The sequence below is a fragment of the Gadus morhua genome, chromosome 4 (assembly GCF_902167405.1).
Source record: "Gadus morhua chromosome 4, gadMor3.0, whole genome shotgun sequence".
Classification (NCBI taxonomy): Eukaryota; Metazoa; Chordata; class Actinopteri; order Gadiformes; family Gadidae; genus Gadus; species Gadus morhua.
The window spans coordinates 34,106,430-34,118,906 of record NC_044051.1 but is presented as its reverse complement, the minus strand read 5'-3'; the positions used below and the strand labels follow the sequence as shown (position 1 = coordinate 34,118,906).

Genomic DNA, 12,477 nt, shown 5'->3' with positions numbered 1-12,477 from the left:
AATATGAAGAAGAGGCGACCATGCGCATAAAGGCTGCCCTTATGCGCATGCTCGCATGTGATTTATGAGACTCCGCGGGCTTAAGAGCCATTGGCTAGGAGGTCGAGGGGTGGGGCGATGACGTCATGGTTTGCGGTTTCAGGCGTACACATGAATCCAAAACGAAACCGGGTAGATTTGAAACCACCCCCGAGGGTGGTTTCAGAAGTTTGCGGTTTCGGTCAGCGGATTCGCCGGCTTCGTGCGTACGGAAGGTCGAACCGTACAAGACCTTTGCGGTTTCGCCATGAAATCAGCTTTGTGTGAACGGGGCCTAAGATAAATGTAGTTGTCACACAAGCTATTTTGGATTTTTGTAATATGGAATTAGTTCAGGGGGGAAATGCCGTGAATAAATGTATGCACAGCGCGTTCAGGATTCGGACTGATATGTCGACCTAGGCTTAATCAATTGTGTTTTAATATCTTTAACATTCATATTATTGCAATCTATTCTTTTCGTAGGCTACTCTGCGGTGGGCCTTGATGGGGAGATATTTTAACCGTTTTTAACCCCATTTTCCTGTGACATTCCTGCGTCTCCCCCTTCGTCATAGCCCGTTTCAGAACCATGTCAGCGGACAGGTACAATCCTACGATCGTCGTGAGTGCAGCGAATGCGCGTTCACGTTAAGAGGAGTTTCGGGAAACGCTCCAAAGAAATTATCGATCGGGAGAATGACCTTACGAGCGATCGTAAGATCGTTTCGCGATTACATCGTTATCGGGAAACGGGGCCCTGGCCCCAGTGTTTGAGATGCCAGATATATCAGGCTGAGGTTTGTGGAACCAAAAACAAGTGGGAACAAGGACTAAGAACAACAAAGCAAACATACAGTAAGTGAACAAGAACAGCAAAGTAGAGCCAGGGGGTATCAATAAATAAAACAATGTTAGTCATGTGTGCAACAAGTACAACAAATGTGTAAACAGGTGTGCGTGTACATCTAACTTGTAAAACAAGAACAAAGTGAAGGAACAGGAGGAATATTATAAGTTATTAATAAACAAAGAAAATACTCCATAAACATCAGGCTGAGGTTAAGGATAGTAAAGTGCAGCAGGTCGAAAGGAAGGACAACAATCGCAGCCGCCGCCACCACCACCACCAACAGCCGTCGCCAGCACAAGCCGCCACCACTAGCAGCAGAAGGCGACACCACTATCCTTCGCCACCACCAGCCAGCTCAAGCAGCCATCGCCTCAAGCAGCAGCGACCTGCAGCAGCAGTGTTATCCGGCACCAGCCAGCTCAAGCCACCAGCAGCAGCAGCCACCATCAGCATCCACCTTCAGCAGCATCCACCATCAGCCTCATACACATAACCGCTATGTCTGTGACACAATTAGGCCTAGGCATTTTTTTATTCTACAAATTCATACTATAGCTGTGAGAATTGTTAAGAAAAATCACCTCCATAGTCGCCCTGGAGCCACAGGGCGACAGTCTCCTGCAAGAATCAGGGAAACCTATTATAGGACATTCTGTCCAGGATTTAAACATTTAGAAGAATAGGTGACACTTTGCTTTGGTAGTTATATACCTCTGATTGGTGATTGTCGGCAGCTCCTCCAAACTAATGTTTGTACCTTCAACTAAAAATGACAATTAATTTACACTTAATCATTTCACATTTGATTAGCAAGACAATTATTGAAGTCCATTGCCAATACATGAATACATACTCATTACAAACGCCTTGGAAGTCGAGGCAGTGGGGTCAGAGGACGCCCCCCCTTCCACTCCTACCATCATCGGCCGAACTTCGTTATTGGCGAGAGCCAGCTCCTCCGAAGTGGTGAAGGGCGGTGGAGCGGTCCTCCTCCCAGTCGTATTATTGGTTTTATTTTTATTTGCTGCAGGTAATCAACATGTGACTAAAGGTTGGAGCCTAGGCCATTGCAAATCATAGGCTAGATTCACCTGAAATTATTCAAATGGATGCTTACAACTTACCACATTAAATATTATTTTAATATTTATTTTTGACTTGGCCCCATGTTCGTAGGAGCGTGCTGGCACCACATCTATGGGGTAAAAGGCATGATGATAAATGATATTTTTAGACAATATGCAGAAGCTTTTCACTTACGAATTAACACGGACGGCTATTTTTTGCCAGCACGCTACCCTAGCCATATTATGGGCAACCGTGTTCCCCTTGGCTGTGATTTGGACTTTGAATTCCTCGTAGGAATTCATAATAATACACCATGCACACTCGATTCACTTTGCATAAGAGGGAGTCAAATGACGTGATAAACACACCTTTTATGTGAACGCGCATTGAACCTAAAAGCGGAAAACCTGGTTTGACTAATTGAATCTAAAGTGAGTGTCGTGGAACCATTTAACTCTGACTGCGAGTTGCGTCTCTGTCGAACCAAGTTTTCCCAAGGAAGCCTAGGTATGTTCAGCGAGGTTCGTGGTATACTCCCCTCACATGTTTCCTTTGTATTTACCAACAATGTGAGCATTTACCAATATTTTGCCGTTAGAAGAGTCAGAGAAATAAGTTCTTTATCACACAGACATAAATTACTAAAATGAAAACAAAGCAAAACAAAGCGAATCAAAAAGCTGGAAAGTGTTTAACCCTGATGAAAAGAAAAACTACAAGCAGTAATTTCGACAAATTCCGGACAGAGGTCTCAATCAAAGCGCCCCGTTACCCTATGTGAAAGCACCCCATTGCCCGTGTGCTTGAGCATGTGCACACAAATTGCTTGGGTCGCTCTAGCTGCCGTTACAATGCACCAACAGGCAGGGCTTCTAACCGGAGTGAGTCCTCATGTGGATCTTCAGGGTGCCTTTCAGACTGAAGCGCATCGTGCATTGGTCACACTTGTAGGGCTTCTCCCCGGAGTGACTCCTCATGTGGATCTTCAGGGGCCCTTTCAGACTGAAGCACTTAGTGCATTGGTCACACTTGTAGGGCTTCTCACCGGAGTGAGTCCTCAGGTGGATCTTCAGGTTGCTTGTCCGACTGTAGCGCTTCGTGCATTGGTCACACTTGCAGGGCTTCTACCCAGAGTGAGTCATCATGTGGCGCTTCAGGTGGCATTTCAGACTGAAGCACTTCTTGCATTGGTCACACTTGTAGGGCTTCTCACTGGAGTGAGTCCTCATGTGGCGCTTCAGGTGGTCTTTCAGACTGAAGCACTTCTTGCATAGGTCACACTTGTAGGGCTTCTCACCGTAGTGAGCCATCATGTGGATCTTCAGGTTGCTTGTCCGACTGAAGCACTTTGTGCATTGGTCACACTTGTAGGGCTTCTCCCCGGAGTGAGTCCTCATGTGGACGATCATATTGGCATTGTTGGGAATAACCATGCCACACAAAACACCGGGCCGGCCCTTGCGCCCGCCCTGATGCCCAGTCAGCTCCTTAAGGCGGACGAGGCGTACGCTGCAGTTCAGGCTCTTGGCCACACTGTGGTCCGCAGACAGCGAGTTCAGGGCCTCCATTTCTGACGCGGTGAAGAGGGTGTCATGGCCGTCCACCGCCAGTGGGCCCTCCCCTTTACCGTAGACGCTCAGGATCTTCAGCTCCCCGCACTGACTGGACATGTGGGAGGAGCCAGGGGCGTCCACACCCAGACTCTCCGAGGTGGCGCCGCGCTGCGTGCTACGGATTCCAAAGGCATCGCAGTCTTCTGCAGAGGGAGGAAAAAAAGACCAAGCAATTGTTTTGATACACTGTTTGCATAAAAGGAGGGAGTGTGTATTTGTACACATGAAATAAACTATTTAAATGTATGTTTATTAGGGCTGTAACGATATGCATATCGAAACCGGAATCACGACACTCAAAGCCAGAAACCTGTCTCGCGGTGTGAGAAGGCAGAAACGCGATACGCCCTTTCTAACTCTCCGGTCAAATTGTCAGATGGAAATTTGCTAATAACCTGTCTAAATAATAGTCTGCTGACACCGCCCCCTCTTATCAATGCCGTAAGTCTGCGACGAGATGGCCTCTCTGTGATGACAGCTCTCCGTGGCTACGGAGGATTGCATTTCTCCACAGCCTGCAAAGTCCTCATATGCGTTAGGAACGACATTTATCCAGAGTGAGACAAATGCGAAAAAATAGCCTGTGTGATCCTGTCTCTATTGTTTTGTGTGCTTAGAACGGCAGTTGGTCTGCTTATAGGTCGGAATGAAGCGGCCACCGATTATTGACAGGATGGGTACTTTTTTCTACCGGACTCGTTTGTTTCTTCACTAGACACACACGCTACCGCTCGCTCTCCTCGCTCGTCCACTCACTCGCTGACGTCACTCACACACACATAGGCACACTGCCATTCACACACACACATAGGCACACTGCCATTCACACAAACACAGGCACACTGCCATTCACACAAACACATAGGCACACTGCCATTCACACACACATAGGCACACTGCCATTCACACACATATGGAAGTAAATCTGTGCCATCGGGTTTTGAATATAAAAACACATTGAATTATAAGCACGGAATATTGATGCGTTGAAATAACTGAATTTTTTGCCTCTGAATTTAACTCTTTACATTTTCAATATATCATATTCACCTTTATTTTTCAATGTTAAAAAAATTCAACGTTAAAATATTCAACTCTAATATTTTCAACGTCCAAAAATTCAGTCCGCCAAAGTCACCATCAAAATTCAGTGTACGAAATTCAGTGTTAACATCCAGGGACCCAAGAAAGAGCAATCGATCCTAGATGCTAGATCGCGGTCAAACGAGTGTGCGCGTCGTTGGATACCTGACTCTCTCACGCGGGAAGGCAAAACAGATTTAGCCGTGTCGAACGGCAACAGAAGCAGTAATAGTGCTTCGGCGAGTACATTTTTCTATATATATATATGCCATTCGTATGGGGTGTTTCTGTAAGATTCAGCAATGGACAATACTAACGGACACTTGTACATAAGAAGGACGTCGAATTGAAAAATAGGGGTAGTTCGGAATTTTGGACATAGGGCCTGATTCCCAAGTTAGCCTTGGTGTTCTTTATCATTGGAGACTAGGCTAGTGCAAGTCAACGGGCATATTTTGATGCTGGTTTATAACGTCTTTATTGAAGATTTCAGGGGTACAGTTCTAACAGTCAGGTGTATAATATGTAGCGCCACTAGGTGGCGCTGTCACGTTAAAATTGTACCGGGGGCGAAAATTGTACCGGCCTACGTCATCGTTTGTTTACATCCTGACAACCTGCCCGGCCACAGACGACGCGATGCAGAAAACATGTTTCCAAACGATGAAATAACATAATACAGATAGCGGATCGCTATCTGTATTATGATAGATAGCGATAACACTTGTTTTTACTTTATATTTGTATTGTATTTAATTGTTTAATCGAAACAATAAAAAAAATTTGCCCACGAAACGGGCGATCGCGTCAAATGACAAATGTTTTGCCCGCGAAACGGGCGATCGCGTCAAATGACGTAGGAGGGTTCTTGAAACATAATACAGATAACGGATCGCTAGATAACACTTGTTTTTACTTTATATTTGTATTGTATTGAATTGTTTAATCGAATTTAGCTAGTAAACTGAGTGTTTTAAGCAGGTTTCATAGTCTAGAATGTTCAAGAACCTTCCTACGTGATTTGACGCGTGATTTGACGCGATCGCCCGTTTTGCGGGCAAATTTTTTTATTGTTTCGATTAAACAATTAAATACAATACAAATATAAAGTAAAAACAAGTGTTATCGCCATCTATCATAATACAGATAGCGATCCGCTATCTGTATTATGTTATTTCGTCGTTTGGAAACATGTTTTCTGCATCGCGTCGTCTGTTGCCGGGCAGGTTGTCAGGTTGTCAGGATGTAAACAAACGATGACGTAGGCCGGTACAATTTTCGCCCCCGGTACAATTTTAACGTGACAGCGCCTCCCTCTTTTGTTTGGTTATACGAGATAACGTGGAGTGAAGAAGTGCGTGCTCTTTCGCTCGGCTAGAATAAACAGCAGTATGCGATCGAAGTCTCCCTTTTTAACATGAGTTATTTAGTTACTGATTTGTTGTAGGCAGGAATCCCGGACTTTCCACCTGTGTGTTAAATATATAGTGCCGTGGAGACCTGGCGTTGTATGGTCAAAAGCTTATAGTATACTAAAAGTACCGTGAGGAGAATCTCGCATGTTGCCTCCTTCATGCTAACCCTGACCTACTGTACCATCGCACGTTACACAGTATGTGAGAAGATCTCCTTCAGCTCCATCTCCTGCTACTAGGGATGGGCACGAGTAGTAAATTCCAAACTCGAGTGATCGAAGGAATTCCTCGCGGATCAATCGAGTACTCGTTTAATCGAATCTATTTTTAGAATGCAACGCATCTGCAGCAGGAATAGGCCTGATGATGAACGGCAATATTACCAACCAACATGTAATGCTTATTCTCCATCAAAACAGTCAGAGTTATCAGAGTATTCGTTATTTATTTTTGCAAACATTCAAAACACATTTTCCTTACAAAAATAAATATGCGTCTCACAATTTAAATCACGTCGAACCAAGCCTGTAACAGTTAAAAAAAAACAAAAAACGAAACAAGTAGCCTAACCATTGCAAATTATTTAAAGCTGCAAATTAAACGGCAGCAAATGGACTATGGAAATACTCAGCGTTGTGATCTTCTCTACACGGCCGGAATTACAGCTGCATCTTGCGGCGGTGAAAATAGCCGACACACTTGGTTGCTGCGGGTCTGCTTTCCCGAACTCACCGTTGTGTTTCAGGAGCATATGTTGCCGCATAGTACTTGTAATACTCTGGTAGCTCGATTTCGCTTGGCATATTTTACATTTCACCTTATGATCTGCTATTTCTTTAAAGTATTTCAATTCTTCGCTGCGCTTTGCTTCAACTGCTTTTTTGGCGTGCCTGCACACGGCACGGAACGCGCCACACAGAAATTTGATACATTTCATTTGCTTTGTGCCCACGCCACGGCATGCGTTAGTGGCGCCGCACAGAAAATTGATACATTCGCTTCAGAAAACTTTGTTTGTGTGTGTATATGCAAACTCGAGTTTGCCTGTCCACCAACCGAGTTCATTTGTAACGAGGAGTACTCGAGTAATCGATTCCTCACGCCCATCCCTACCTGCTACTTTCATGCTTTACCGTTCTTTCCGCCAGATGCTTCAGGTCTTTAAAGCCAACAGTGGTCCAAACTGAGTCTGCGTTAGTGGTATTTCCAAAAAGAAGGCATGGAAAGCAAAACAGTGCTCTTTTTGTTGTGCTCGCAGTTAGCCATGTCTTTCAAACCACTCCATCTTGAAATTTCGGTTCGTTTTCTCACCAGGCTGGTTCAGAATGAAGTCCTCTGGTCTGTGTGGTCCCAAACGTTTTATTTCTATTGTTATTCATTAATTAAATTGTTATTCATTGATTAAAAAACTCGTTCAAAATTGTGTAAAATCTACCAATAGCGAACTCTTCTGTAATTCTCCTGTAACTCCTGATCTCACTCTCACTGTATGTTTTTTTTGCTTAGTCTCGGGGTAGACTTCTCGCGGGTTTCGCATTATCCCAGTCTACATTACGTAGAATACGTAGATTACGCAGTTAACGTCTAGGGGCAAATTTGAAATTGCCCCTAGCCTCAATGTTAACTTTGGCCGGTGTGGTTCGCGCTCATTGGTGTTTCTATGGTAACGGTGGGGCAGCGTGGGTCTTTGCCCCTCCGGAAACAGGAAACGGAAATATAGACATAACGTTAATTCAAGCAAGCACACAGGCAGTAGAACACACGAATCAAATTACTCAAAAACAAGGCTATAATGCTTGTGAGTCAAGTTTATTCACACAAATATGTACGCTACTTTGCATATAAAAATATATATATAGTTTGCCACGAAGTAGGAATGGATTGAGCCTTCTGCCCAACAGCGCCGTCTCGTGGGTCTGGTGGGGCACACCCCACCTGCCCCGAATGTAGAAACGCCACTGGATAGACCGATTGGCTCTATCAAATAATGCTCCCACTGCAGAATCACGTTATTTTACACCTCTACTCACCCCATGTACATTGTTTTATAACGTATATATTGAAGATTTCAGGGGTGCAGTATGTGCAATGTATGTAATGTAAAAAAAATAGCACTTCAAGAAAAAACATAAATAATCAATTAAACTAAATAAATAACATCAACTACAAAAGTGTAGCAAGTATTGTTAAAAGTTGTATATATTTGTGAATGGGATTATTCATGTGTGGGTTTATATATGCAATAGCTAATAATTATTCAAAATATCCGATAATACAAACATTTTATTTTGAGTTACGTTATTTCAATGCATAAATATTCAGTGCTTAGAATTCAATGGGTTTTTATTTTCAAAATCTGATGGCACAGATTTACTACCATAAGTGTAAATTTTGAGCCCTCTAAGCAGTGACTGCTTAGAGGGCTCAAAATTAACACTCGCCAAACTGGGTAAAGTAGTCTTAAGTTATTGAGTCCACCCGCCACTTTGGCTGGACACATCTTGTCCTTCAGCTGCAGAGAGCTGAGAGCAGTCAACAGTAGCCTATATAGACACATTTTGAAATAAGCCATGGAAGAACTACTCCAAAAACATTCACAACAACCTATTTAATTGATCCTAGATTGTAGAAATATGTATACTAATTAATTGAATAGGCTGTGTTCAATGTATAAAGTTTGGTTTTAATTAAAAGGAAATGTTCTAAAAATGTTTATCATTATTATGATAATTATGTGTATAGATAAACAATATAGAGATATAGATATTAATATTATTGTTCTATGGGCCAATGGACCAAGATGACATGCTCAAAGGTAATTAGAGTGAAATGCAAGGGTTATGGTGATGCAAGTCACACTGCTACAAAATTTATTTTTATGCTACTGAATTTTTGTGCAGTGCTACCACTTAAAAAAAATAAGCGAACAGCCCTGGATATGCATTTATAGTTCTTCCTTAATGTATTTACTGTTTTTATGTTCTTGCTTTTAACAGGATGAGTTGGATGACACTGCACAGGCCTGTAACACACACACCATCAGGCCATCGAAAAACCTTAACGTCCCCAGCGGTCGGCCGAACGTGATGTTTGCATTACCTGAACTCTATGGGACAAGAGACTTCCTTTCCCCAATTGAAGCTTATGATTTTCAACTGTGCAAAAATTAATTTATCTTTCGCCAGACCAAACCGTGTTATCCAGATCTATATGAACTATGCAACATCTCTATGGCTGAGTCCAATCTCACTCTAGCAACAGATCCATATCATGCAGTGAATTTGTACATGCACCTCAGAGGCCATCAGGGCATGTGTGTAGGTCAGACGTATTTAGTTGTGTCTTGTGTTGAGCTTCGAAGTGGCAGGAATCTTTGGTCACATAAGTAATTCACCTTGCTGTCCTTTTCCTTTATAAGTTTCCTTTAAAGTCATAGCTCAACATCTCTAGCTTTTGGCAAATGTTATATTCCTTTAAACGATAGTTTAGAAACACAGAAATGAGGGGGGGGCTTTATAGACAAAGCCTGTAAAAAGTAAATGAAATGTGTATCAATTTCAGAACTTTACTTTAACAAATGTATCACTTTTTTCAGTTTGAATTGTATTTAACAAAAAAGGTAACTGGCTTCAGTAACTAAATGTGAATACTTATACTGAGTCTTTCATGATAGAATATAATTGGGTTTCAAATGATGGGACCAAAAAAATGTATGTATCTATCGAACTCTGAATTTCTGATGGCCAATCAGTACAAATATTGACATGTTACCGACAGAAAAGCATTTTGAAATTATCTGTGCATTTACAACCTGTGGTTTCAATTACTGAGAGAGGGGTTAAAAAACGACAACACACGCTATTCATGTTTTTGTTGAGAATGGACGATTTTTTATTACTGTAACTATATTGCTATCCCGTATGTGGAACTCTGAATAAACAAAAAATTGACAAACAAGTTTGGTGCTGTTTCCTGATATTTTTATTCCATATTTTTCACTGGCCACATTAGCTAGATGAAAAACTTAATGAATTAATAATTGTACTTGTTCAAGAACAATTTACTTAATTATTCTTGTAATCAGACTAGTATTACTTTTCATACCATGAAAAGTGCCTGCAGTCTTCTTAATGTCACATGATGTTGCTGTGGTGTCAAGACAGCTGATTGTATACAGCAGGGGGTGCGGTCGTCCTGCCGGTTCAAGTAGGATGACCTGAAACCTGTATAAAATCAGCTGTCTTGACACCACAGCAACATCATGTGACATTTAGAAGAAGACTGCAGGAACATTAACAATCAAAACATGTCAGGGTATGAAAAGTAATACTAGTTGTATATTATGCACTATCTATTATTATCTACACTAGTAGTTTGTTTCGTCGTCTGAGACGTCTCGCCCTTCGTGACACTCCTCTGGGATCGAGCTCTTTCAACAACAACCGCACATCCTCTTTCCTCACACGCAGTCCATGCTCCCTGCATTTAGCGTACATCCATCGGCAGTGTTGTGCCCGAACGCGTTCATTGAACGGTAGTTCATGAACTCGTTCATATTTTGGGCGAACGTGAACTGAACGTACTGTATTGCTGCCTGATGAACGTTACTGTGAACTCGTTCATTCTGGTGCCTGTGAACGGGACGCTAGCTTAGTTTAACTTCGTTCAATATGGGGGTTATTTGTTTATCAACGCGGCGGATGCGCGCGCAGAACGCCGTGTTGTTTGACCGGTTGCCATGCCATCTCCGTGTGGTTAATTTGAAGTTGCGGTGAGTTCAGTTTACTGTTACATTAAACTGTAATCAGAAAATGCGGTTATATGCTATAGACCCTATAGTATCTGTCGTATAAAGGCTGGGACGAATTTCCAATTATAAATATGTACACTTTATGTTGAAAGTATTGCAATGTGCAATAAAACACGATAGAAACTGTATTTCGCTACGATACTTGATTCAACCACTCTTTCATCCTAGACAAACCAAAAAGCGGGCTCAATGTTCAAAATACCGGAAAAAACGAATAGCTCACAGCAACATATTGAAAAAAAGAACTATGAACTAGTTCATTTTTTGGAACTGTGAACTTAGTTCAAAATGTTGAATTATGAACGTTGAACTGAACTAGTTCATTTTAAAATTTGTGAACTGAACTTTGAACTAGTTCATGTAGAAAGTGAACTTTCCCAACACTGTCCATCGGTACCCGTGAAGCTGTCCAGGGCCCCGTTTACCGAAAGCATCTTTAGCCTAAGGGGATCGCAGAGTGGGTCGTACGAGCATCGTACAGTTTTCACACCGTTTCCCGAAAGCATCTTTGGTAACGAACCTCTTAAAAACGCTCACGAGTAGCTAACGAGTGCTCCAGGGTACTCGTAGGACGCTAAGAGCCTCGTTAGCCTACTATAGCCTCAGTGGCGTAGCCAGCGGACATTCCTAGTATTGAATGCGTTTTATTATAACACATTGGTAATGGTGTATCACGTGCGTCTGAGCCTAATGTGGGCCACCATGTTCTTAGTTTGAGAGAGACAGTCCAGGAAATGTTTGAGCAGGCAGGGCACTTAAAATGTGTGAGAGAAAGTTGGGGGGATTTGTGCAGACTGACATAGGCTACTCATAAAACGTAGCATAAAATAATGTAAAAAAAAATGAAAAATAAAAAATATATAAAAATAAAAATGTTAATTATAAAAATATTTTAAAAAAAATGCAAAGGAGCAGGCAAACGGCTGGGATATGGTGGGGATTGGCCACGTTGACGGGAATGTTTAGTGACTTGTGGGAGGGTGGAGGGGGTTAAAAAAAAGTCTCAATCACTCTTCGACGTGCATGAAAACCAGCCGCGTAGTTATGAGGGAGGCCGTCCTCACACCGATCTTCCTCGTCGTCATCGTCCTCAATGTCCTACGGTTCAACCCAAGCTACCCCAGCCTTAGCTGCAATTTTGTGCAACATAGCTGTCACACATATCACAGCGCATGACTTGGCCGGCGAAAACTGGAGCCCTCCGCTGGACTTGTTAAGGCATCTAAAGCGCAACTTCCACCTCCCGATCGTGCGCTCAGGATTAGGACTGATATATATGTCAGGCCTAGGCTTAACAAATTGTGTTTTAATATCTTTAGCATTCATATTATTGCAATCTATTCTTTTCGTAGGCTACTCTGCGGTTGGCCTTGATGGGGAGATATTTTAACCCTTTTTAACCCCATTTTCTTGCGACATTCCTGCGTCATAGCCCGTTTCAGCACCATGTCAGTGGACAGGTACAATCCTACGTTCCTCTTGAGTGCAGCGAATGCACGTTCACGTTAAGATGAGTTTCGGGAAACGCTCCAAAGAAATTATCGATGGTTCGAAGGGTCCACCTTTCGCACCATCTTACGAGCGAAGATCCATCGATATCGGGAAACGGGGCCCAGA

The 12,477-nt window shown here is 42.6% G+C and overlaps 1 pseudogene; it reads right to left on the bottom strand.

Moving 5' to 3' along the window:
• Positions 1 to 2,175: 2,175 nt before the first annotated feature.
• The window catches only part of LOC115541744 (zinc finger protein 271-like), a 28,815-nt pseudogene continuing 18,513 nt past the window's right edge, over positions 2,176 to 12,477 (bottom strand).